The sequence below is a fragment of the Struthio camelus genome, chromosome 11 (assembly GCF_040807025.1).
Source record: "Struthio camelus isolate bStrCam1 chromosome 11, bStrCam1.hap1, whole genome shotgun sequence".
Lineage (NCBI taxonomy): Eukaryota > Metazoa > Chordata > Aves > Struthioniformes > Struthionidae > Struthio > Struthio camelus.
In genome coordinates, this window is record NC_090952.1 from 26,407,186 (window position 1) to 26,433,522 (window position 26,337).

General features: G+C 42.3%; 1 long non-coding RNA gene across 7 annotated transcripts in view; it reads left to right on the forward strand.

Annotated features, from left to right (window-relative positions):
• LOC138068749 (uncharacterized) overlaps nt 1–26,337 on the forward strand; it is a 96,639-nt gene that overhangs the window by 12,756 nt on the left and 57,546 nt on the right. For 2 of the 7 annotated variants that reach the window (XR_011143485.1, XR_011143480.1), the window contains exon 2: nt 14,171–14,308. The exons of the other annotated variants lie outside the window; for them this stretch is intronic. This is a non-coding gene — a long non-coding RNA (uncharacterized lncRNA). The remainder of the gene's footprint in view (nt 1–14,170; nt 14,309–26,337) is intronic. 7 annotated transcript variants of the gene reach the window in all.

Genomic DNA, 26,337 nt, shown 5'->3' on the forward strand with positions numbered 1-26,337 from the left:
ATCAAAATGTTTCCCTCTTTTCTCTTCTCTTCTCTTCTCTTCTCTTCTCTTCTCTTCTCTTCTCTTCTCTTCTCTTCTCTTCTCTTCTCTTCTCTTCTCTTCTCTTCTCTTCTCTTCTCTTCTCTTCTCTTCAGCTACTTTGTGGACAAAGGGAAAACATGAAGGAGAATATTGCTTTACCTGTAAACAACTCTGTTTTGGTGTAATTTAAAACTAGATTGCCTTTTTTTTTTTCTAGGCAGGAAAGTCTCTTTTAAAGTATAGTTTCTTCAAGAACAGTGGTAGTTCAACGTTTTTTGAGAATGAAATATATGCATTTTGAATAAAGACCCTCAAATGTCTGCCAGCATAGTTATGTCCTGGACCTGCATCAAATCCTGCTTTAATACCCCTTTTCCAAATGGTCATGTATTCAGTTCCATTATTTTCTTCTAATATGCACAGGAGACTCTTTCCTTGAATACCCTGTTTTTACCTACTGGAGAGATTGGCATGAGTTTGTAAAATATAAAATATTGATAATTAGAGCTCAGTGCCCTCATTTTGGCAGTATAGAGTTTCCGTTCACAGTTTTTTTTTTGTTTAAAAAGTTGCCTGTTCGTATTCAGTTGCTGTACTGAATTTTCAATGTTAACTAACGTTAGTTTATGTAATAAAAAAATGCAAAGTCTCCCCAAACTAACCCAAAGTGCAGTGGCTTTATTTTTGTTACTTCCCACTTCCTCACAATACTCGCTGCCCTCCCCCAGCCGCTCCACTACAAAGCGTGTTGTACAGGGACTCCATTAATCCTACATTTCCTAGATGGTATCTGAGGCACAGTGGGTTTCCACAGAAATTAATTTGTCCTGACAACAGGCCTAAAGATTGGAGTCCAGGGATCACTTGGCAAATTCCCTTTAAACTGAGCACAATAATAAACAGAAAGCTGATAACGACAGTTCGGAAAGACCACACAGAGGAAGGACCGAGCAGCCTTGCTCTGTGTATATCTGCAAAGACCTCCGATAACTAGCAGACAGAAGCTTCATGCTTGATAGGGAAACGAGCACGCTGATTTATGCACATTTTGATATTACAGCACTGGGCAGAACTAACTTAACGTAGTAACGGACATTTTTTAATTCTTTTCCAGAATAATAATAGAAGTTCAGTACCAATCTGGCCAACATGTTTTATAATATTCTTATTTAATACCTGTATTAATAGCTCTGTGACCGTGTTTTACTGTCGTGCCGTATTTTAGTATAGCTCAGGTTTTCACAGTACTTCTTACCTGCGTAAACATTTTAAAAAGTTGAGTAGTGGAGAACAGCATTTCAGAGAATGAGTCTAAAAAGTTGGAGTCATCGGTTCTAAAATAGATATATTTTTTTATAACTTCTGGAATTGCCCTAGCTTTTGGTTGCAATCGTCTTCCATGTAGTAATTCCATATGAAGAAGAGTAAAAAGCATTTTAGAGGATATTATTGCCCGTTTGCCTGTTTTTATTTCTGCTTGCCTTTGGTACATATTTAAATGCTGTTGTTTTTGCAAAGTTAAGGTGTGGAGAATGGTACTTATAGTTCCTGCTGGAAATAGGTACTAGTACAGTGGGTGCATAAACAAACACTCATAGGATATTTAGAGCTTGTCAAGATAAGAGCATTTCGACCTTTGATTTTTGTCAGTATAGAAGTTAGAGTTTTAATGAGAATTGTAATTTGTAGTGTGTCAGCAAACCTCTGTCAGTTGCATTTCTGAAAAGTGCCATCATAATGCTAAGAACTAGTAAAGTGATGTAAAGAAAGATACATGCTGCTTAACTTTTCACCACGTAAATGTAGGGTATGTAACAATTTAAGTAATGAATAAAAAAGAGGACAGTTTAAAAAGATTTACAGAAAATGGATTTTGGTTATTGAAAGGTACCTTGACAGTAAAGTCTAATTTTACTTTCAATGTCCAAAACGTATTATGAAATAACAGCCTCTTGGAACAGAGCGCGATACGTAACTATGTTAAAAGAAGGCAACCGGCGCGCTTGACAGGTAAGGCTGTGCACCTAAATAGCAAGAGTCATGTTTGATTACTTTTAATACCTCGGATGTTTCTTTTAAGATGGCAATTTGGTAATACGGTTCTACATGTGATATCCAAACACAGCAGCAATCATTAAACACAAGGCGTTCTCCACGCACTTCTCCAAGCAAGGAAATATGCATACGCTGGAGATAAGCAGAAATATGAAAGTAGCAGGTCTGCGGTTCCTGGGGAAAACAGCTAGAAGGTAAGCGACCCCTTGTTGCAGCGCGCAGCGCTAGCTGGGAGCGCGGGGCAGGTTGGGGTGGTTTCTGCATCGCTACGTACGGCCGGGTGGCAGCCTGCCAGCAGCTGTGTAGTTAAGGGCTTGGAATGCCGGCTGCCCGTGGCATTTGCGCTACAGAGAGTCTATAAGAAAAGTTCTGTCTTACATGCTTTTCCAGCACAGCTAATGGGCCCAATCCTGTTTCGATTATCAGTAAGGACAAAACTACCGTGGACTTCAGTAGGGGCAGCATCAGACCTATTATTTAAGAGCTTAACTAACTGAGAGGTGGGGTCTGTTATGCTCCTGAAGTGTGATGCACATACCACGTCTCCTCATTGAAAAACAAAATCTTTTGCTCTCGTTATTGGCTTTAAATGAGGTTGTATGCTAAGAATTAAGCAATTACAGCTGCCACACTTCTAAAGTTAAATTTGGGATGAGCAGTACAATTTGTATTTGTCATACTTAAAGAACTCTATTTGTTGTCCTGAAATACAGAAGATTTGAAAACAACTATTTTTAAGGCTCTCCAGCTCTTCTTTCTAGGTTCCGATGCAAGACCAAACTGACTTGCTCTGCCTCTTAGTTAATAGTTCTGTAAAAGAACAAGCCGAAATCCTCCCCTCCACTTTTTATATCAAAATCATTCTGTGCATTTCAATGTAGAAGCTGCTAGCTGTTTTGAATTTGGATCAAATCTGGAGCTTTTCCCCCAGCAAATAGTTCTCTAGTGTGCTTTATACATTCGAGTCGAAGGACTGTGTATTATTTGATGTTCTTATGAGATAAACAATAAACTTTTGAATATGTTTTTTCCATTTGAATACAAGCCTAGGGATGCTTCACCCTGCATCCTAAAGCCTGATTTCCCTTGGGACTCATTATCATGCAGCTCACATGTTCAGTCACCTACACTGTTGAACTTACTATCAAATAACCTTCGAAACGTTACTAGTTATTACATGTCAGAGGGCAGATTTATGATAAACTAACTTTGAAACAAAATAATGAATTCCCCATGTTGTGTTTCCAGTAGCATTTGTGGTAATTTTGTTGGATTTAAATTTTAAAATAGTAAGTTGCCTTTTTCGCTTATTCTATCATATAGAACAGCTCCCTCCCCTCGTGAAATTTCTCCCTCCTTAAATATGGTTTATGATGATTTGAGCCCTGCCTATAAAGAATAAAAATGAGAACATTTGTCTGTGAGCTACCAGCTGCCCACTGGAGTTCGTCTGTGATTAAACTTTCATAGCTCTCTAACTTGGTGAAAGTTAAATTAACTTAACCCTTAGCATAGTCCACCAGTGTCCAAAACGCAGCTGTGTAATAGATGTTGTAAGACAGAAACCTTTTCTCCTTGCCCTTCGTACTGCCAGCGTTTAGCGCTTTCGAGTGAGGTTCTCGCGTAACAGTGACAAAAATCAATAGTGTCATCTTCTCAGAAAACACAAACGTGTTTTACTGTGGATTAGAATGCTGTCAAAGGCGATCCAAAAAGGTTTTCCAAAAGGCTATCCGGAGTTTTAGCCCCCTAAGCCCATATTTAGGGATCTAAATAATTGGCCAATTTTCAGGAAGGCTGAGCATGACTTCAGTGGGTCTGTATCCACTTGGCCTCTTTTAAATGGTAGCCAGTACAACTGTGGCTTTTAATGAGATTGTATCGCAGGGATGAAATTCAGGTAGATAAATGTTATATAATCATTCCTGAGGAGATTAGACTAGCGGACGTCTGCAGATGAAATTTAAAAACGCACGGTGGCAAAAATTAAGTCTCTGGTAATTTAGACAAAAATCAGTGAGGCTCTTCTTGGTATCAGTGGACATTTTTCTATTGTATTTCAGATGAACATCACACATGAATGGCACATTAATGTCAATAGGATTTTCATCTCCTACTAAGCAAAGCCTAGCCTTTGAGATATTGCTCATCTATGATATTGTGTGGAAAGTGTCTGACCTAGGGTAGCCCTGTGAAGCTGGGGGATAGAGCCACCATCTTCAGTACGCTCTCTCATCTCTTTTGCTCCACTTGCCGTGATTATGGTTCTCCAAGGGCATTACGGGCAAAAGTTCCATATCGGTCTGTCTATTAATATTTATGCAGCAATTCAGGAGGTAATGCATTGTTAAAATACAAGTTGGAAATGCACCAAATTTAATCACTTTTAATACTAGAAATTATGTATTTCTACATCAGATAGAGGGAAAGGGAGCTATCATTGCAACATTTTTTTTTAACCAAATTATTTGCCAGTTTTAACATGGCTGGAATTAAAAGAGCAATAAATGCTGTTGTGTAGATCAAGTTTTCAAAAGGAGTGTAAGCTATATACATAAAATTTAATGTGAGACATTCAAAAATATTTAAAGCAATCACATGCTACATGGTTATGTCCTCTGGTCAGTAGTGCCATTCCAGTCAGTCGCTGTCTTCATGTGTAAGGGCTGCTTGCATACATGCAGGCTAGCAGGATTTGCCCTTTACTGCTGTGCAATTCCTCCTGCTTAAAAGTAGTAAGAATGTTTTTATCACCGATATCACTTCATTTTTGCAGCTGTCTGCTCACATCAGGACGGTAACAGAAACTCTGTCAAAGACCGATCTCTCCTTTCCACACACTACAAAATCCACAATTACTATTTAGAGTTAACTTCCTAAGAAAGTGTTAAGTATTTTATCTGTCTAAATCCCCAAAGAATCGTTTACTATTGTTATGTAAGGACCTCCTACAGTCTTCTCTTGATCAAATATGGTTCCTGTTATTTGCAATAGGAGTTTTTTTCTGAGAATGAGTTGTGAGCTTTCATGCAATCAAAAAAAATCCAGTGAAAGTAAAACATTAATTACAATGTATTAAAAAAAAAAAAAGGAAAATGTTCGAGAAGACTGTGGTGCTCAAATAAAACACTTTTTTTCAGGTCACTTGGCTTTATGATGTCATTTCTGGCAGATTCGTTAGCCTGGCTCTATCACGTTATGTTCTGAACCCTAATGTGATGGGAGATGATCAAAGTGAGAACGCTAAAGGCTTAGGACATTTAAAACGTGTTCTATTCTGGAAATTGTTCTAAAACTGTAAACAGATTACATTAAAAATCTGTGGTACTGAAGATGGTTGTTCATCATCCTTTTTTAGAAGGAGCTATTGAAAAGTCTGAGTAAACAACCCTGAAGCCTTTGTGATGGCAGGCTGAAAATTCCTCTAGAAATTTAGGCAATCCAAACCTCTCTCAAATCTAATAAAGCCCATCTCTGCTTTTAGGCATGCTGTTTTAATTTTAATCCTTGCAAGTAGTAAGCACATGGGCCGGACCGTCAGCTCCTGCTATTGGACACAATTCCATGGACTTCAGTGTCCAATTATGCCAGCTAAAGAGCTGACTCTTGCTGCGTTCTATTTCCTTATTTTTCTTGTCTTCCTAATCTTTGATCCTTTATCAAAGCAGTGCTGTCTATAGTATGATAATAATATGAAATTCTGTACTCACTTTATAACAATCTATATCCCAAATAATTGTAACGTATTTGTTGGCGGTGATACCTCTATACAAAATGACGCTTATGAGAGACGTTGCCTTTGCTCGGCCCAGAGGTGAGCTGCAGGTAGGTCCGTCTAGCATTGCCCTGGAACACTGGACGTTTTTACGTTTCCATGAAACAATTGCTCTGTGGGATGAGTGAGTAAATAAACTCATTGGCAAGTCAACAAAATGACAGGAGGTCATTTTTCCTAATTTTAGATGCATTTTAGTGCTCAGGAAAGTGGGAAATAGTAGTGCTGATATTTGAGTTTTTAAGGGCTACACACTCTGGTGCTCTCAATCAGTGCCGGGATGTGGCTGAAGCTGGAGGCAGAAATACATAAACAGTGCGACACCGTAGGTGCATAACGGAGCTACACAAGAGTGTAAAAGGGATTTAGATCTATAAGCAGGATTTGACTGTATCTGTTTTGATTTATGGGCGGAATATAAGGGTGTATTTTAAGGAGCCATTAGAGTTTGTGATGTGAAATATGCAAAGCGCGGGCCTCCCTCGGCGTCGCGTTGCAAAGGACAGTGCCAGCTCCTCTTACAGGCTCGCGTGCTTCTTTGTGTTGGAGAAAATGGGGCAGAAGGGGCTGCAGCAAGACAACCCTTCGTGTCGGACTCTCTCCGCCAAATAAGCAATAGTCAGAAATGGCGTGATTCGTCCCTCTCACTGCTGCGGTCCGTGACAGAGCCGGGAAGGAAAACGACACGGGGGATACTCCATGCTGTGCTGCAGCGTAAACCGTGTGTTACCCGTGCATTTTTGGGATAAGTGAACGCTGCTCCGAGAACTGCAGCTGCTGGTAGGGGCCACACAAACGCTTGAGAAGAACTGGGACTTCTAGGTACCTGCGTGCTGCAAACAAGTAAACGCGGACTAAGAACAAGCAGGAACGTGGCAAGCGACCTGGCTGTGCTAAACGGCTGTGAGAGGCAGACAGGGGCCGTCACTTGAGAAACTAGCAATAGGTTTTGGCACCCCTCAGCGGCCCCTGTCCCTGTGTGTCGTCCCACCCCTGCTGCCGGCGCAGAGCTCCTCTGCTTGGGTGGCAGCGGCCCGTGCAGCTGGTGACCTGCCTTTGGTGCCCTCTGGCTCTGCCTTGGCTACAGCCCGTATCGTTTGGACAAACGCTGCTCTTGTTTACCGTAACGTAAATTCGGAGCAACCCCCCTCTGCCATTTCGCGGGCATAAATATTGCGCTCCGTGTAGCGGCCGTGCCCTCCTTCGCCCCTGGGAGGCAGGGGAGGAAGGCTCCTGGCCGCAATATCCACGCATCGATCTTTTGGCTGCAGGCCCCAGGTGACCAAGCAGGCCGCGCGTTCGATCTGTGTACGTATGGGAGCTGCTGTTTGTCTTTTCCTCTCAGCCAGAAGGATTTCCCTTCCCAGCTCTGAAAACAGCTTCAATACAGGAACGGAGGACGCGGCCCACGGTTTCTGTACTGCACCTCGTTACTCCAGGCCTCGCTGCTCCAGGCCCGAGAAAGGGCCGCCGTGCCATGGCAAACCGGGCACTGGCTCCGTGATTTGTGTAAGCTCAGATTTTGCGCTAATTCACTTATAGATACTAGGTGGAAAACACGGCCTGAGGGCTGCTGTAAACTCAGCTGCTGTAGCCACGAAGGAGCGTTGTGCCGGCTGGGGAGTCGCCGGAGCACGCCGTGCGCGGGGGGCCCGAAGGAGGAGCGAAGTAAGAGTTTAGGCAAGCGGGAGAGCGCCTGGCCCCTTCCACCGAGCTGAACGGACTTTAAGCCCGGGTGCTTGCCCCTGAGTTACCCCAGAGACACAGCGTTTGAAACACGGGGAGCGGTCAGGCCGCGTCCTCGGTGCCGCGCTGGCCCCCTATGAATATTGGCTGCCGAGAGGACAACCGCTGTTTCGGGCTGCTCGCTGAGCAAAGTTGTGTCTTCTCCTGTGCTCTCCTACCGCCTCGATCCGCCCTGGTGCTTTGTTTTGTGCTGCAGCGCAATTCTGCAGCTTTAATTTTCTGTGTGAGCCACCGGTAGAGAATTCAAGACGAGTCCTTTTAAGAACAGTAAGAGCGCCGCATCAGCTGACTCCCAAAATGATTGCTTGTCTTGTCGCAGATAGCTGTTGACCTGTTCCTTTAATGTTGTAAGTCTGCATCTAACTGCTCTCTTAAGCCAGCCTACTTCCTTCTTTGTAATGAAATTGTCCCTTTAGCCTTTTTCCTGGGCTGGCTTTTCAACAATAACAGTAGAAACACCACGCTCAGTTCTTTCCTCCGCTAACACCTTGCCCAGAGCTAACTTGCAGCTTCGCTCTGTCAGCTGTAAGATATAGATATACTGTTGTCTTAATTACTCATATTTCTCCTGCTGCTCATAATTCTGCTTGTTCCACCAAAGAGCTCTTCAGAGAGCTTTACTGCTTCCTTTTTCCTTTCTTTGGGGGTTTAAAGGTTGTCAGATATATAAACGATCCTTGTTGCAGAGCTTTGGTGGTGACAGTGTCCTTTGTGGAAAAGATTTAGGGGGATGGGAGAACTAAATACGAATGCTTTTAGACTACCTCTCTGCGGAAGAAAGGGATACACATAGTACTACCTTGCATAGCAGAGCATCAGAGAGCGCGTATGGCAAATCCCATCTGTAATGAATCGCTAGGCGGCTATTTCTTCTGCGCCTTAACACGTAGATGCCGATTTTCGGTAGCAGGGTTTTCTTTACTCTCAGTGTCCACCGCTGACCATCCATGACTATACCTGGCATACTGCTGTTCTTCTAAAAATGCTGTTGAAGAGGGACTGGGAACTTAAAAAAATATTGCTGTGCCGTAGCAAAACCCTTGTCCTTGTGGTTTCAGCTCTCTCTTTAACATGCTATTTTTTGTGTTATCCATATTAATTAAGTAATCTTTCTACTACTGCAAGTATTGCGCATAGAGTACCTTACAGCGGACTGATAACACGTCTTGTTTTTTTGGCAGAGGTTTAAAAGTTTTATCATAAAAGTGAGCTCTCCAATGGGTAACACCTTTGGCCGAACTCCTTTACTCCTGACTATTTGAAGTCCACTTTCCATTTTAACAGACCTCAGCTCTCATAGTAAGATCTTTCTTTGGCAGAATATACCTTAGCATTAAGATATACTGGTGTAAGTTAGTTCAGCTGGTTGATAGTCAAGTGCAGGAAGCGGTACTGTGACTTTGTGTTAACGGAATAAATTAAGAGTCTGTCAAACTGCCGTGGCTGAGCTCGTTTCCACCATAAAGCTTGTTGAGATGGTTGTGTGGTCGGAGGTGAGACTAAGCGCCGCCTAAGCCCTCCACTGTGCGTTTAAACCTGCTGCTTCTGTTGTGGTTGCTTTCTAATAATTATCTCTGGTGAAAATCCTGTGCGAGTGTGTATAAAGAAACATTTTAGCATCAGAGCAGCGAGAGACGGCAACACCAAAGAATTACAACTCTTCAGGGTTTAACCCAACTGAATAGAGGTAATAAGCCTCTAAACCAAAGGCTGCAGTAAGTCATGACCAAACTCATCGAGTAGCACAGATGTGACTAAAGAGTCTGTTAGAGGGAACAAATGGTAATAGATGAGGGAACGTGGAGAGAGGCGTTAGAACTGAGAGGTAATTCAGTTCTGCGTGGAAGCACGGTGGGTAGAAAAGAGTCCTCGAGTTAGCGCTCGCCTCTGCAAGGGCTGGCAGGGATCAGGCTCCTCCAGCAACCATCTCAGACAAGTCAGGTTTCAGGCAAGGTCACAGGAGTTAGGCCACATGGGAATACATGCAAATAATAGCTCATTTCAGACCATCATGTATAGGAGGCTCTTAGTCAAGGAATGCCGTTTGACTAACAGCCAGTGCAGCTGCAGCCCAAGACTGGACAAGAGCGCTGGTGAAGTTGGCTCTTTGAAAAATCGAGGTTCCCTGACGTTTGCCACTGAGTTCTGTTTTTTACCCAGCAAATGGACACATGGTCTGTGACCTGGAATGAAGATCAAATGCATGGATCTGGCTTAAACTATGATGCATGAAAATACCCCCAATTTTGACCTTGCTACCTTGTTTATAGTGAGCCATTGGCAGAGACTGGTATCCTGCATCTTTATCCTCTTTCTCTCTCCTCAAAGGTCAGTATTTTTGATCAATTGTGTGGGGTAAGAAAAAAACAAGCCCAGCTTTCTGTCCTTCCTGATGCCAACCAGGTATCTGTCTGCACCTCCCTTGTCACGCGGGCGCAGGGTGGTGCAGCTGAAGTGCTCGCCCCTTGCTTCTCTGGGAGACGCAGAAGGGGCTGTCTAGGACCTGAGGCTTCAACACCGTCATGGCAAATTCTGCACCGGTTGTATTTACAGAGTTTTAGCTATCACCACTTGTTCCTCGTGAGTGTGAGTGTGTGTGTGTGTCATTGCTACTTGAACCATTTCACTCATCAAATTCAAATGTTTCATAAAATCACAGTTACGTGACTTTTTTCTTTCAATACAGCTCTTGTTTAAGGAAGCAGTGATTAAAATGTATTTTGTGTTTTTAGGGCGTAAGATGTGACTTTTCATGTTTCAAATAACACGGGACTTTTGTCTTTATAATTATTCCCCGTTTCTTCAGCAAAGAGCGGATTGATAAGGAGAGGATTATATCAGTGAAGGAATATCTAATGCATACTTCCTCTATTTAATGTGTCTTTAAATAGTTCTTGCAAGGGAGCAGTTTGTGAAAAAATTGTGGTAGGGAACATCGTTTCTAAGAGACAGTTTTGCTCAGACACTTAGGACACTCTGGGAACCTGACAGAAATACAGCCTCTCTCATCCCTGTCATTATTTCCACGCAGTTTACTTTATACATGCAGAAGTTCCCGAGAGACCGCCCAATTTTGTGGACTTAAAAGAGATACGATTCTTTTACGAGTATCAGGGCTTTCAGTAGCTATTGCAGTAAGTTTCAGATGAGAAGAACAGAGACTTTTTTGGAAAAAGGGATGATAACAGTGAATGGAAAGATAACAGCTTGGAAGAGTCATTTAGTAAATCAGTGGAAAATGCTACGCTGCAGTAGAGACCCCTGCCAGGAGCGCTCTGGGGTCCAAACGACGTGCAGCGCTGGGCATCCGTACTGCTCCTGTCTGCAGGAGTCCTGCTTGGGTGCAGGCTGCCCAACATCTCCTTTGCCTTTACCGTAGAAGACATCCGGACTCTACCAGGGAAGTCCCTGGGGGCCTGGCAAGGCCCTGGTGTCTTCAGTGCAGCCTGGTGTTACTGCAAGGGCAGGGGCATAGCCTGAGGCTGCGCAGCGCAGGTGAGAAGCAGGTGTTTAGTTTGGTTTGCTCAAGGTTTCCTCCAGGAGTCCCAGCACTATCTCCGGAGGACCAGCTCTGAAAGCACGGTGGTGGGCTAATACCGTGGTCAAGCAGCTGCTGTGGCATCTAGTCTGTTCTGGCAGCTGCTCGACGCCGGGCAGTCCCTTGCTCACTGAATCTTCTGCAGTGATGCCGAACAAGTTACTTGACCTTGTGCCTCAGTTCTCCAAATGTAAAGATGTTTCTCTATAAACTCTTCTCTGCAAAACCAAGGATCGTTAAAATAAACAGCTCTCGTGACTGTGTGGTACTTGGATGCCATGGTAATATAATTAGCTGCATAGTGATCTTACTAAAAATGTCTTTGGTGGAGGAGAGGAAGGGGTGGAGGGCTTGTTTAGAGGATGGAAGTTAAAGGGCAACAAGTTTCCAGACCTTATGCCTCACCACCGCCTGACTGCAGAAGACAGGTCCTGTGTCAGCTGTGGCTGACTCTGAGATTCAGAGCGCAGTGTTTGCTACGCATGTTCGTGTGAGATACAATGCAGTACACAGTGTTTGAAGTGTTAAACGATTATGTAACAGCTTTCCACCCCCAGCAAGCCTTTTGAAAAATTTATATGAGAGCTTGGGCTAAAAATCTTTCTTGGCTGATGTATAACTTGCAGCAAACTTCAGAAAAGTATAACTGTTACCATTAAATTCCCTTTCCTTCCTTCCTTCCCTTCAAAGGCATATGCAAGTCCAGGAGCTTCTGGGCTACTGAATCCAACGGAGAGAGGAGTAGGATTCTTCATGGGAATCCGACAGCCTTGGTTCGGGAAAGCTGTGCCGATGACGAGTTTCTCTCTCTTACTCTGCCAACCCCCCAGACTTCCTCGGCAGCTTGGCTCCTTTTGCTTTTTAATATCTGCTAGGTCTTTTTACTCCCTACCCTCAGGATGACCTCTGTAGCTATGGCTGCCAAATGTTACCCATATTAAATATGAGTATGCGTATCAGCATCCACAAGACGCATGCTTCCAAGTCGTAAAAGCCCTTATATTGTCGCAGCAGCCTGGAAATTGTCTGAAGCTTTTGAGGTTGACAGTTTAGCTCTAGTTAGCTGAAAGTTATTGTCGAGTCATTTCATCGGATCTTTTCTTAGCTACTCCGCTGAGAAAGAAATTTGTTTTGTGTCATTTGTGTTTAAGCGTACTGTACATTCGTACAACAAATGCTAAGCTATTTTTCTTGGTTAAACGAAGACTAACCATAATACCAGTAATAAAAAGTAAGGCTTCATAGCAATGTTCAGAGCATTTTTTAAAAAAATAGGTAAAGCAATGTAACAATAGAATGAAGGGCTGACTTGGATTGGGTGGCATTTTGGTGGTTGGCGTTTTATATACGTTTTTGCAAATGTTGTGCTCTTTTATTCAGATTTTCTTGCATGTTAGGACAGGGCACGGTCAGCCATGTTTTCCGGGCTGATGAATGAACGGCGCTCAAGGAGTTTAGCTGAGAATGGCCTCCACTGCAAGAGAGATTGCTCTTTGCCGCCTGAATCATAATTTTTAGGCATGGAAACTGTTCATCAGGAAAGCAGCATTTTAACTCCCTACGTCTTGCAGCCTCGTCTTTGCAGAGTAAAACTTCTCATCCTCTGAAGTGGATGGGAGTTTACTGTGGACCGTAATAAGTCTCTAAGGTCACCTTGATTATTGTACATCCATGTGGTACCATCAGTATGTTCTTGATAAGCCTGCCCATTCCGTGATTTAATCCAAATCTGTTTAATCATATATAATCCACATAATTCAAATATACTCACCAAGGAGTTTTATAGCTGTACTGAGGGGAGGGAAATCCTGTGTTGTCACAAGTCATGCTGACATCAGTGGGGTTTCTTATTGATGTAGGGACTTAGTGCTGGCTCATGCAGTTGCAGCAAAATTTGGGTTTTAAGATATTTGCAATTTGATATATTTTTAGGAGGCGATTGCTTTGCAGTAAGTGCGTAAATGGACCCTTGGCCGTGTCCAACAAAATCTCTGATTAGGAGTTGTGCCCAGTGGTTGTTTCAGGGCAAATATATGCAATAATCTGAAATTATTTATTGTGCAGTAAAAAAACCAGAAACTTTTTGTTTATATTTCTGGTTTAGAAATTTCACTTTATGCTATATATATCAAAAAGAGCCTGTGCTCCTTCCAAGGCATTCTGTATCGCTCTAGAAATGTTTCAAGAAAAAAATAGGTATTTTTCAGGGTAAGTAATATGCAGACATTTTTGCAACATTACTGGCTACAATCTTCTTGTTCGAGGTATCAGTATCAGATCACAGTCCATTTGTGTAGCCATTTATTAATCCGATGCAGTTGCAGCTCTGCGGCCTAATGCCTTATAGCCCTGAACCTAAAAGAAGTGCTCAAAAGTCGTGAGTAACTGTAAACATCTGAGTAATCCCATTGAATTCAGTCCGTGCATCCGTTAACAACACAAACTAATCCTTAAAAAATTATGAAAAGGGCAAAAAGAAAATATAATGTTTTTCAAGCCACTGGAAGTATGTTTATGCTTAATGTTAAATACTGGAGAGCACATGCTCTGAAAGACTGAATCTGTACCCTCACCGTGGTTTATTAGTTTTCCAGTGAAAACAGAATAGAAGGTGAACTTTTTTTCCAGCAGTCATACTATGTCACTTTAGATATGTTTTTGACTTGATATCAAGTTTTTTCTTTTTTTTGTTCTTTGTGACCATTTTGCAATTTTCTGTGGATTTATTTTGATTGTAAATAGGCATACACATTAGCTAAAGCCACATAATTTCTTCTGGCCAGCTTTGCCAGTAAATCACTGAGCTATGTAATTGAGTTTGTATAAAATTATGCATCGTGATCTTGGGAATAAGTAAAGCAGAAACAAAAAGTTCATTTTTTACAGTATCTTTTTCTCTGCAAAACTTTTGTTTTGAACCTGTTCTTCTACTCCCTAACATGATCATTTTGACCATTCTTCCAAAGTGGAAATGAAGACCAAACTGCAGAATAAATGCAGCTAGAACGGGTAATAATTTCCGATTTGGCTTGTAGGAGGAGTTGAATACTATGTCTGCATTGGTGGTTAGCTGCAAGCAATGCGTTATGAAGAGGATGGTATTCAGCCACACACCCAAACAGTTTGATTCAGACGGACTGGATACAAGATTTTGACCAGTATAAGAAGAACAGGTGAGAACCCTTGAGAACGAAGCTGCACTAATAAGTATTCTGGCGGTCAGGAAAAATATTTCTCTGTAACACAATAGATCTTCTATTAGAAACCCAAACTACTAATTACAGTCTGCCTAAAGACTTATTATAAATGAAGTGGAGATACAAACATGTTTATATTATGGGGAGGCTTATTTGCAGATAAGCAGGAAACCAGTCACACATCTTCCCAAACATAATTTTAGCTGCTTTAATTAGCAGGTTTGCTTTGCTTTGATTTAATTTAATTCAGTGAGTCCTTCTATCTTTGCTGACACATGTGCAAATAAAATCTGCTGACCTGACTTTTGACATCCCGTTTCCTTTTTCATTTATGTTTCTGTTGTTGTTGATTTCTGCACTGTTTACAGTGAAATGATGGGGTCAACACTTCCTAACAGCATGGCCAACAGATGTAGCACCGAGTTGACAACTGTACGTTTTAGTGCGCTTGTGTTCCCTCGGCACTGACTGATTGCTGAGGTGCTGGAAGCCAGGATGTCAGAGGCCATCAGAAGGCCCTAATAGCCTTTAGATCCCAGTTCTGTTAGGGGTCGGAGTGGCAAAGATACGCTTTTTTGTGTAGTTGCATGTAAAAGTGCAGTGAGTTTTTTGCTAGAGAATGAAAACCCCTTAGGTGCCTGTAGGAACTTACTGCAGCTTGTGCATCAACTTTGGGTTGAAAAGCAAGATTTAGAAGCTGTCAGAATGGATACATTTAATGTTTGGAGATTTGGTGGTTTTGTCTGACAATGGAACTAGTTATTGACAGAACAAAAACATTTAGTCCAGAATAAAAATATCACATTAACGTACTTGCAAAAAATCCTTGCTGACTTTCTTGGAGCTTTTTGTTGGTCTGAGTGTTTGCAAACTATTTTTTTTTTCTTTATGTCAGAAAAACAATTGCTGATACACCAGGTGTTGTTCTCCCTTCTCTCTCAACCCCTCCCTTTTTCAGCGTCTCACAGCTGTATGGCAGGTAATTAAAACAATTACTGAAATGTTTCAAAGCTGTTGTAGCCTTTAGTTGACTTTTAAAATTTGTATTTGAAGAAGAATAGTAAAATTAATTTGTATCTGGCTCAGGAAAGTGCTCTTTACTTGAGCAATGGACTTTACAACATTGCCAACAAAAAGAATGAAATTAATATTATACTTGCCTTTATCTAGGGTTATTCTGTTAACTGTTTTATACTGGAAATTAATCTCGATATCATACAGATGTCTGCAAGTCATGAATGCGACAGTCCTAGCAGACAGTCGGATAGCTTCATAATCGTGGTAAAAATAATAATTCAGAAGGAGTAAACTGGCCAGGACAATTAAATGATCCTGCCTCCAGATAACGGAAAGAAGAAGCTTATATTCTTGGACTATCAAATATGTAAAATTAAAAAGTGTCATAATGCTTATTTTGAAAGGAACGGTAATTTTACAGGTTTATCTTTCTAGTGGGAAAAATTGCTTTAGCAACTATGAGATACAGAGACTTCTGGATAGGCATCTGTTTTGACGCTGAAACTCCCTTCTGTTTTTCTTCCATGTCTCTCTCTTTTTTGTGTTTCAGTTTCCTAGCTCAGTAGTAGACTTCATAAAACTTGTAATTCCTTCATTATGGAATGCTTAGTCTGTGGGACAAGATTTTATTCTTAAAATTTCTTGTGAGCCTTCAAAGAATTACCCTTCGTCTTTACAAATCAGTGTGTTACGTCAGTGCAAAATGAATCACGGAGACTAAATGATGTTAAATGGAGAGCAAACCAAGTGAGCAATGTATACAAACCGTAAGAACATGAGCAAGAAAAAATGCAGTATATAGCCCAGGTATTAGTAGAGAAATATTTATGAAAACTTGTTTTATTCTCTTAAAGCCTTGTGAGAGTCCCAGAAGTTCACATAATTATTGACAAAACTGTCTGCCTTTGCAGAAAAATAGAGCGCGCTTCAGAAATAGCAAAAATATCCCAAGTGATGCAGTGGTGGTTTTGGGCTTCCTTTCTCTGCGCGCCGAGCTTGTAGGTGCACAGTGCACAGGCAGTTAGCAGCGCCCGGCCGAGGCGCGGTGCCGCCTTGCTTTCCCGGCCTTGTTTTCAGAAGTACATCTACGTTGTTACACTCTGCTGGATTACCTCACAGAATCCCTTTTCTTCCTTTTTGCCTTCCTTCCCTTCTTCTTCTGTGTTGTCCCGCTTTGGAGCTTTATACTTCTCTGGCATGAATATGACAGGTAACAACTGTCACATATATAGGTGAATATAAGAAAATACAGGTCAGGGAATTTCAGGAGCGGTGTAATTGATTTGGGCTTAGAAAATAGCCATTTTAAAAAAGTACGCAGGGTGGTAGATTTTGCATATTGCTCATTGCCTTGTGGAGGATCCTTGCCTGGCACGTACTATACGTGTGCAGATAGAGCAAGAGCTTCTCCGAGTATATCTCTGAAAATCTGAAGCATACCAGCTAACAAAGAGGGCAAAACAAAAATATCACTAGTGACAAAGCTAAATAATGGCTTTTTCCTCTTAATTTAACAATAAAGAGCTATTGCTATGTGTACAAATATTTTCTGTTGATTAAAGACAGTCTAATCTCTTCCTCTTCCTTTGCTTCTTTGTGAATATTTCTGACTATGCACAGGTATCACAAAGCAATTTACAAATGTGGATAAAAATAAAACACTTAAATACTAATCTGCATCTTTGCTTCGACACAACTCAATTTGACAGTATATTTTTGCCAGGTGGAACAAAGAGCAATAAATTAGTTTTGAACGTTTATGATCTTGCATTATAAAGACTGCAACAGACTGTGTTCAAAATCAATTGTCAGCGTGATGGGGGATTAATAACTCTGGTACTGTAACCTTTTACGTATCTGCAGACTGGGTAAGGGCACATTTCAAGATCTGCTGCCATATTTCATTATTGTAACTTATATTTGAAAGACCTTTTTGATGCTTAAAAAAAGAAACAGATTAGTTTTTAGTAGAGCTGGATGAATAACTCATAATTAATAATTCATTCAATGAATTTTGCCTTTTATTCTGTGAGAAGAATAAAAAATAGTTGTCAAAATTTTTCATGAGACCTATTGACTATTTGGGTTTCTAATCAAAACTAGAAGTCAGAATTCCAGGTTCATTACTTATTTGTGATTGATGAATCATGTGGTATTGGTTTAGTTTCCCAATTAATTGAGGACAAATGCTATAATAAATTGCACCATGAAATATTTGAGGAGACTGTATTTAAAAATTCCTTTCCACATGCATGCAACCTGAAAGCCAGTTTTAGCAAGTATTACTGAAAGTAAAAATCCAAGTGTATGAAAACTGTTGGAAAGGAAATGCAAATGAGTCAGGAATATGGCCAAATCAAATTCATTACAAGACACAGAAGATGCATTTCTGTAGACTTCTGCAGTATTTTCCAGCTGTAGTTTTTCCTCAGTAGCACCCATTTTGAGAGAAGACAGCTAAATATTGGGAATAAATATGGGAGCAAAGTAAATGCGAGCGGAGGTAATAGGTTCTAATCATTAACAGCTTTATTGTATTTCCCTAGCTCCCAGCTGGGGTGTGAGTTGTATTTTATGATAGTGAAGCATATGTAATAGTGGTTGTCACCTTTTGGTTTTCTTCCCCTCCCGGCTGGTAAGTTTGCATCACGCCAGTGAGAGCTCTCTTGGGCTAAGAGCGTGCTTGGGTTCTCCTGCGTTTTCTTTTTATACATGCACTTTATTTTGGCTTCTTCCTAAACAGAGCGAGAAGCGCAGTAAAATATTTCCCAACAAAATACGCATATGTAATCTCAAGGGCCGTGCATACCATCTAACTGTCATTTCCTTTGATTAACCTTCACCTGACCTCGCTCCCTAAGGCAGTTTCAAATCCTTTTGTTCCTCCAGTTACGTATTGCGCTCTATCAGGTGAGTACATCTGTCGGTAAAGAGCTGCCCTTTCACTAGAGCTCAGTAGAGATGTTGTGATGGAAAACTAAGTGCAGCAGCTTTCACCACCCTGGCCCCGTGCACAGAGTCTTTTAAATAGCTGGATGTAGTCTTTACAAATGACAAGGAAGGCTAACTCTCATAAATGCCGTTGAAGATAGCTGAAATTTTTTTTTTGGGGGGGGGTATTAAGCATTTTATGAACACATTATTAATATTTAAATTCAGAAAAGGAGCGTGACGAGGTAAACAGGACTTTCTTGTTGCAACTTCTTCGTGTTGTCAGGAAATGCCAGTTTGTGGAGAGTAAAATTATTAACAAGAAAGCATCGGTGTTCATGAATTGTTTCCTTTAGAACAGTAGAGTTTTGAAATTGCCAGACTAGGCTATCGTAGCATTTTGAAACCCAACAGGTTAGTATTTAATTTCAAATTTTAATCTGTAAGTACTGAAAATATGGAAATTACAAAGGCCAGACTAAACTGATCATTTCAAAAGATTCATATCTAAATATTCCAGATGATTCAAACCGAACTTTTTTGGGTAATCAGTTTGCAAAAGATGTCGACAATTTGACTTTGTGTCACAGTTTGGGATGAAAAAAAATTTTGTTTTTAAGATCCTCAAAATTTTTCTAGGGTGAATAATATTAAACCTGGCTATTATGGGGCCAGTCCGATCGCATATTTGGCCGACAGCAGTGGAAAGCAAAGCCTACGTTGACTCCATAGTTTCTGCTTATGTTATAGAATACTTTTTGGAATGATACTAAAGATTGTATGTGATGGAGTATCTCTGCATCCCCCAGAAAGGTGTTCCGGTGGCTCGTAGTTGTTCCTAAAAGCTAAAACTGTGCACCTTGCTTCTAGGCTTTGTCTTTTCGATCACATACTGTTTTCTGCGAGATTAAAAACGTGTCATTAGAACCTACAGCGTCACATCAGTTCTTATGGATGATGATCAGCTTGTCCCTTAACCCAGTTTTTGATGAGCTAAATAGGTCAGGCTTCCTCAATATTTCATTATCAAGCATATTTACAGATCTTATATAATTTTTGTAGATACGTGCTGGCCCTTTCCCCGTTTGTCATTTTTTATTATACAATTTGAAGTCTGAGGAACAAACTTGATCTAAGTATGAAAACATTGCATGATTTCTATTCAACCTCGAAGATCATGAGACTCATAGAATAATAATGAGATTTAAAACTGTGCTAAAAATTATACTGCAAGATTTCTGTGCAAAGACTGAACACCGGATGCATTTCTTCTGCAAAGAGTTTATAATCATGCTGGCTGGTGTTTTTCCCCATTCTAGCGGACAAGTTACTTATATTTTTAAACTGGGATGGAAGCTGACATTGTTACAGGTCCAGAGCGGAGGTCAGTGAGACAGGATGACAGCCAGCGTGACGGGATTGGTAAGTCTGCACCAGCCAGCAACACCGAGATCCTTGCCTGGCTTAAACTGATGTGTTTTGACTAGCGTTTTAACTAATAGCTAGAGAAAGTCATCCCGTAATTTCTGTGGGGATTGTAAAATCCCACTTTCGGAGTGCATGTGACCTGTTATTGTCCCTTGTAACGTTTTGCAAATGATTCTCCAGAGCAAGCATTTTCTATGAAATGCTCTCCAAAACCAATCTGCTCTCTGTGACCGGCCTTCGGTGGCAGCGATGTACTCACCTGGCGTACTGAAGAATTTAAATGGAAGAACAAAAAGAAACTGAAATTGCCTTAGGGATTGAGGTCAGGTGAAGGTTAATCAAAGGAAATGACAGTAAAATGGCATTCATGGCCCTTGGTACATTTTTAATCATTCCTGTCTTTTTTTTTTTTCTTTCTCTCTCTCTCATGAAAAACACACAACATGCACAACTTCTTACCATTGCATTTAGTTAGGAAAGACTTTTATTTTTGTCTTTGTTATTTTTAAATATGCTTTCTTTTGGATTTCTCCTGTAGTTTAGCTCCTGCAGCTCGTATTGCAGTGCTTTGAATGTGTGTGGGAAACGGAGAGTGTGTGTGGGGGGGAAGGAGGATGTTAAGAAAAGCAAGGTAATTTTCCCCAGAGTATCTCTTATTTTATCTTCTCTTTCTAATGTGATATATTATGAAGGATTTCTAGAAATCATGACCGCAGTGAATAAATACTCAGGAAAACAAAATACATCTTTTTTTTTTTTTTACAAGTGTCAGGCTCCATGAGGTCCATGAGTGGAGCTGGACTGGAAGCAAGAACAGTTTCTTTCAGACTCTGCTGACCTGCAAGTAATTACTGTCTTTTTAAGTGTAGATATTTTGTGCGTTTTTAAATTTGTATGTATTCTTAAAATAAGCGTCTCAGTTACAACGAAATTTGGAAATCGCGCCCGAGTTTGTGGGCTGTCAGCTACGTTCCCGTTTGGTTTATTTGAAAGGGCCCCGTTTAGCAGCGCTCGTTTGCCAAGTTTTGAGTTGTCGTTTGATGCTAGTCACCTTAGATAACTTTGGCATAACTGCCACAGGGACAGGAGCGACTTTATATACCTTACAACGGCCTCAGGCAGCTTGTAAAAAATGTGAGCAATGCATTTGTTTCCCCCGGTATGTTTATAGCTCGCTTCCCCCCAGTAACGCGGGGAATCCTAAAGGATGTATATTAAACCCCAACAGCTCTCGACGGCGGCGACTTGGCTATAGCAGATATATTCTCTCCGCTCTTTGGCTCACGCGCTACGCGTGGAGATGCCGCTGGGAGTCAAGGCTGCGCGAGACCCGGCGGCGTGAAGCCTTCTGAGAGGGACGGGTAGCGTAAAGAAAACATACGCGCGCCAACCCGTGTTATATGGTCACCACTGCCAGCTGCAGCTGAGAAGTGATGTTTTATACGCATGCTTTCTTCACATCCCGGGGAAAAAAGTCTGGGGGTGGTTTCTTTGTGTGTCAGCGTGCCGCTGATCGCCACGATTGCTGCTGGTAACGTGGTGCTTTTCTGCCAGATCCCCCGTACCGAATGCTGCCACGCGGGTGCCGTATGTGGTGTTTGCCGGGGAGCTGGGCGAGGAGGGAAAGCAGCGCTGCGCAGTACAAACAGCCTGAGAAGAGCGTGCCAGGAAATTACTGGAAAATACGGAATTGGTCAAAACCGGGAAAAATGCATCTGAACTCGGTGGTGGCCGAATGCAGCTGACCTCTTACCCAAGTCCTTTTTCTACAGCTGGGGCAGGGGAAGGGAAGTGAGAAACGCAGGTGTGCGGGCTGCCCCGCGCCCTGGCTCGGGTCGCTGGAGCGCGGCGACGAGTGACCGCTGCTGCGCGCCTGCGAGGGTGAGGAGCTTCAGTGCCACCACGTTTGCACGGTTGGACTCCGTGAGCTGATGATGCTGTAACAGTACCGATGTTACGCTCGGCGTCGGCTCGAGCGGCGGGTCTGTCCCGGCTTCTTCTCTCGTAGCTTCTCTGTCTGGTCAAACTTCTGTCTTAGTAATAGAAGTATAAGTCGGTTTTGGTGAGTCTTTGGCAAGACAGAAATATCTGTTTAAGGATATGTAAAACGTGGGCGAGACCTTCTTAAATGAAACCTGAATACCTGAGCTGGACAACAACATTAACTGATGACAACTGGAAAACAGTTGGACTGGGAGTATATGATTTTTTTCAGAAACAATGGTATGACCTCAGAATTTTTCCGAAGTAAACACTAAAGAATCAGACCCAAATCATATACACATATTTTAAAGCATCCAGTAAAAATATGCAAACTGTTATATTTTTGCGCACCCAAACTATGCAAATGCAGGAAGTATTAAATTGGTTTGAGCATCTTTATTCCAACCGTTCAGACTGGCATCCAGAGCACAACTTTCTTTGAAGATTTATTTTTAGAAGGTGCTGAATTTGTTTAGTGTGATATTTCATTTTCCAAAAGAAAGAACAGAGCTGACTGGAAAAAGTACCACGTCTAATGTTCAGTGAAAGAAACTCTGAAATGAAATCGGAATGTGTTGCCTGAACACATGGATTTGCAGCGCGTTTTTCCTGCCTGCCCTGAACCAGTCAGGAAAAGCGCTCAAACAGTGGGAGCTGGGCATGTACCCAAGTCCCATTCCTCGAGTGCGACCCACGCGGGGACCACCCTGCGCCTGTGCTGGCGGTCACAGCCACAGAGCTATCTGCTGAGTTGATCCTCGCAGCCCTTGGAGGATCACCGGGATCCGCTGTGTCCTTTTCCATGCATGGATCAGATCCCAGATCTGGGCTGAGGACAGAAGCTTTTCAGAGGAACGAAGATGCATTAATATTTTCGGTCTTTGCCTGTTTTGCAAAAAGGTAGCGGGATAAAAAAAAAGAGCATTTATGGTTTCCTGTGTAGGCAGAAAGCGGGGTTTTGCGCTCAGTCTTTGCGGAAACTGTGGTAACGGGAGTGAAGTAGCTGAAGATCAAAGATGATGTTCTGCTTGGTGTCTCACAGGTTTGCACGCTGCTTTTTGCATCCTGGACCAGACTAACTGTGCACCTGCCCTGAGAGGGAGAGTTTGCGAGTGAGGAAGCTCATTCGAGCGTCAAAGTAATATGATAAAAAATGATAGATTAACGGCAATATCAGATGCTTTTGCCATTCATTTTCCTCTCTGTTTTTGGAGCTGGAAAGAATTGTTCTGCCGAAGTCTTCCCAGGTGCAGCGATTGTTCTGGGGAGGAAGGAGAAGGAGGTTTGGTATCTGTGAGGTTGAGGCTGGTAGCAACAGCATCAGCAGTGCTGCGACTGAAAGGACAGAAATCTAGGGATGTGGGAAGGGGTGGATAGACGTGGGGGCATGGAGAGGGAGGTGAGTGGCGTGCCATCCCTTGTGCACTGCTCCCAGCATCACACAGAAGCTGCCTTTAATTTCCCGGAGGTGGGGACACATGCAGAAGTAGCAGCTGAACCCCCAAAGGACAGTGGTGGTCCTTGCTCCGGCCGCCTTTCGGTGAGCGGATCAGTGTGCGGCTGCAGTGCTGATCTTTGTCACTGGTCTCGGCTTGGCCTCGGGGCTGCACCTCTGGCGACACAGGGAGGAAGATGCCTTTCTGATGGCTCCACAAACTGACTGATGGTCAGAGTGAAGCCAACAGCAAGAGTGTACCCATACCAGGTTCACTTATCTCCACTTAGGTGAAGAAGAGGGGGAAATTGTTGATATGATGTCCTTGTTAAGCTGATCAAGTTCTAAATTCGGTCAGTGCCACTCTGGTAAAGTGGTCTGACAGCTTTTTTGGTTCATAGGCTGCAACAAGTTCACGTGCTTTGGTCATTTGGTGGTTTATGTTGGAATAAGTTGGTGGCCTCGGTTCAGTCCCTCAAGTCTGCTTATAAAAATAACAGTCTTTACCTTGTTAGTAGCCTCGTTGAGTCCAAAGCCTGAGAGATCTTTGCTGCATTTGAGGGATCATTCTAGGTCAGACATGATGGACAAAGTGTAGAGGCTTGCTTACCCCTGGTATAAGTGGCCTTGCTGATAAAAAGGGGGTTTTGTTTCTGCTCTCAGGTTGGCACTTTCATTTTATAATCTTCCATCAAGTTAGGAGGAAATTTATGCTGTCTAATTTTAGACATCCAATTTAGGTTGCTTCTGGCTGTAGCAGAGTGCTACCTCTGCTTGCAGCAGGTCTAGAAGCATTTCTACAATTGCAGAGGCAGTTTAAGCAGCCCCTGTTGCCCTTCAGTTATCTGTCCACCTCCTTCTCCTCCTCCCCTTGCTGTCTCTTCGTTGTGTGGACACAGTTGCTTGCATGACTGGTGGTGAACTGGGCAGGAAACTCTTTTGGCTGAAGAAAAAATGTCCTGCAAAAAAGCAAAATAGGTGACTGTTTTAGCTGAAGCTGTTTCCCGAGTCTGGCTCATCACTTTGTCCAAATGGTTGTGCCAGGTCAGTGCAGAGTGGTGTTGGACGTGACCAAGCAGCTGGGCTACAAATGGGAGGGATCTGGGCTGCTTAGCGTAACTGCATGAGCGGAGACGGCGGTCGGAAGCCCAGGCTGCCTGGAGTCAGCGCCGCTCTGGGACGTCTTGGCAAAGACCGTTCCTCGGCCAGGGCTTGTATCGGGAGACTGGGCTCCAACCTGAGCACCTAAATTAGATTCCTTATGTTCGCTCTTCTCTGCGTAGAACTAGGCACTTCTGGGAAGTTCATTTTTGCAAGTGTTGATGTGATAAATCCTCAGCGTAATCAAAATTTGCGCAAAGTTCTTGAAAAAGAAATGAACTGAAGTCGTGAAAGCATTTGTTAACTGGGCAAAGTTGCACACTCTGTTCAAGGGCGGTGACACTATCTGAAGCTGCAGGTTTCATCACGTTCAGAGTAAGTAAGATACTGGAGGATACCCTTGTGCCAACGGATTTATTTCTGGTCAGATGGAGGCTTCTGTGGACGTTTTTCACCACTGGTGCTCCCAAAGCCAGAAACAGAAGCAGGAGGAGACCAATTCTCTTGCCAAATTACAGGATGTAGATACTTTCTCTGAAGTTATTTCTTGTAGCACGTGAAGTTAATTTAGTGCTTAATACATACCTAAATGGAGGCTAATTTCTTTTAAGAGATTTTTAACCTGAAAATGAACTTATGGAAGTGACTCCCTTGCATTCTCTGCTGCAGCCAAATGGGTATTATCTGAAAGAGGACATTAAAAATAATGACATTTCTTTATGGGGTTCGTTTAGAAGTACGAACACAGCAAGACCCGGCTGGCAGGAAATAACTTTACACTTAAGGATGTTGCCCTTACCACAATCATCAGAAATTCAGCAGAGTAATAGCTGCCTGGGCAGCCCTGAGAGACTCTGGACAATTTGCTGTGGCCACCTGTGGTTATTAGTTTAGAAAATGTGTCACTATTTTACCTTGGCATCTGTTCGAAGTACTAATTCTGGGGATCAGTGTCTTTCACATGAAGAAAGTGAAATCCTTTTTTGCTCCTGGTATCTGAGTAGATTGATATCAAATACTCTAAAGAAAAGACAACTGTTGTCAGCAGAGGCAAGCGACAAGGAAATCTGGGACAGTAGGTAACTCTGTGATACCTTCTACATCCTCAGGGACTTTTGCTGCTGTGAGGTTTAATTTTCTATTACATCTGCATGTGGGGCTTTTCTTAAATACACTTCCACTAACAACTTAATATTTTTTTCAATTACAATTTCATAAAATGCTACAACTTTTTCTCATTCTGTCTCATGGAAGCCAATGCTTTTGTCATTCTGAGCATTGTTTCCTCCTTTTACTTTTTCTTAAATAAAACATCTTTTTGCTGCCCCACGGAGGCCATATTTTTCAAGAGCAGGAGATACTCTTTGTAGTGATGTGGATAGTAGCACAACAGACCCCCTTGTGATCTGTGCTTCTGCAATGTTTTCTTAGCAAATTCGCATTTCCAGTAGAGCTGGTTTGATCTCCTGCTAGTAGCACCTTATTTTCTGAAGAAGCCCTCACTAGAAATGTCTCCTTTCATTGTTTTTGTTTGGTTCTGTTCTCTTCTACGTATAACTCTAGGACCGCTTTCACAAAATAGTTGACTGTTTTTTTCTGCCAAAATTTCCGCGCGCTTTACTGAAACGGGAGATGCGAGCATTTCCTGCAGTAATCTTACATTGCACATACAAATGAGTCGCGCAGCCTTTGGCAGTACGTGAGCCAATGTTTTCTAAGTTGGATTTGGATTTGGGTAACAATGGGTTACAGCTTGTTGTAGCAAAGTGGTCAGTGGCTCAAATAATCTGTTGTTCTCCATCCAGAAGGGTGTTGGGGTGGAGAAGAAAAACAGAGAGTGTGAGGACCTCTGAAAATTGCCTGTACGCTAAGGAGAGGCTGAAGGGTTTTGTGAGGCTATCTTCACCTTGTGTAAGACGGATCAGCGTTGCCGCTCACACAATATCGCTTCTGGTGGAACGAGGCTTTCGAGGGTTTCTTAGCCTGGGGAGTTACTGAACCGTTTTGATTTGGTTGGCACCAAACCAACCGTGGCACCAACCATGTGTGGAAGAGACACACCGATTTTACAAGAGAGCTCACTCCGCACTTCCTTGCACAATTCTTTTCT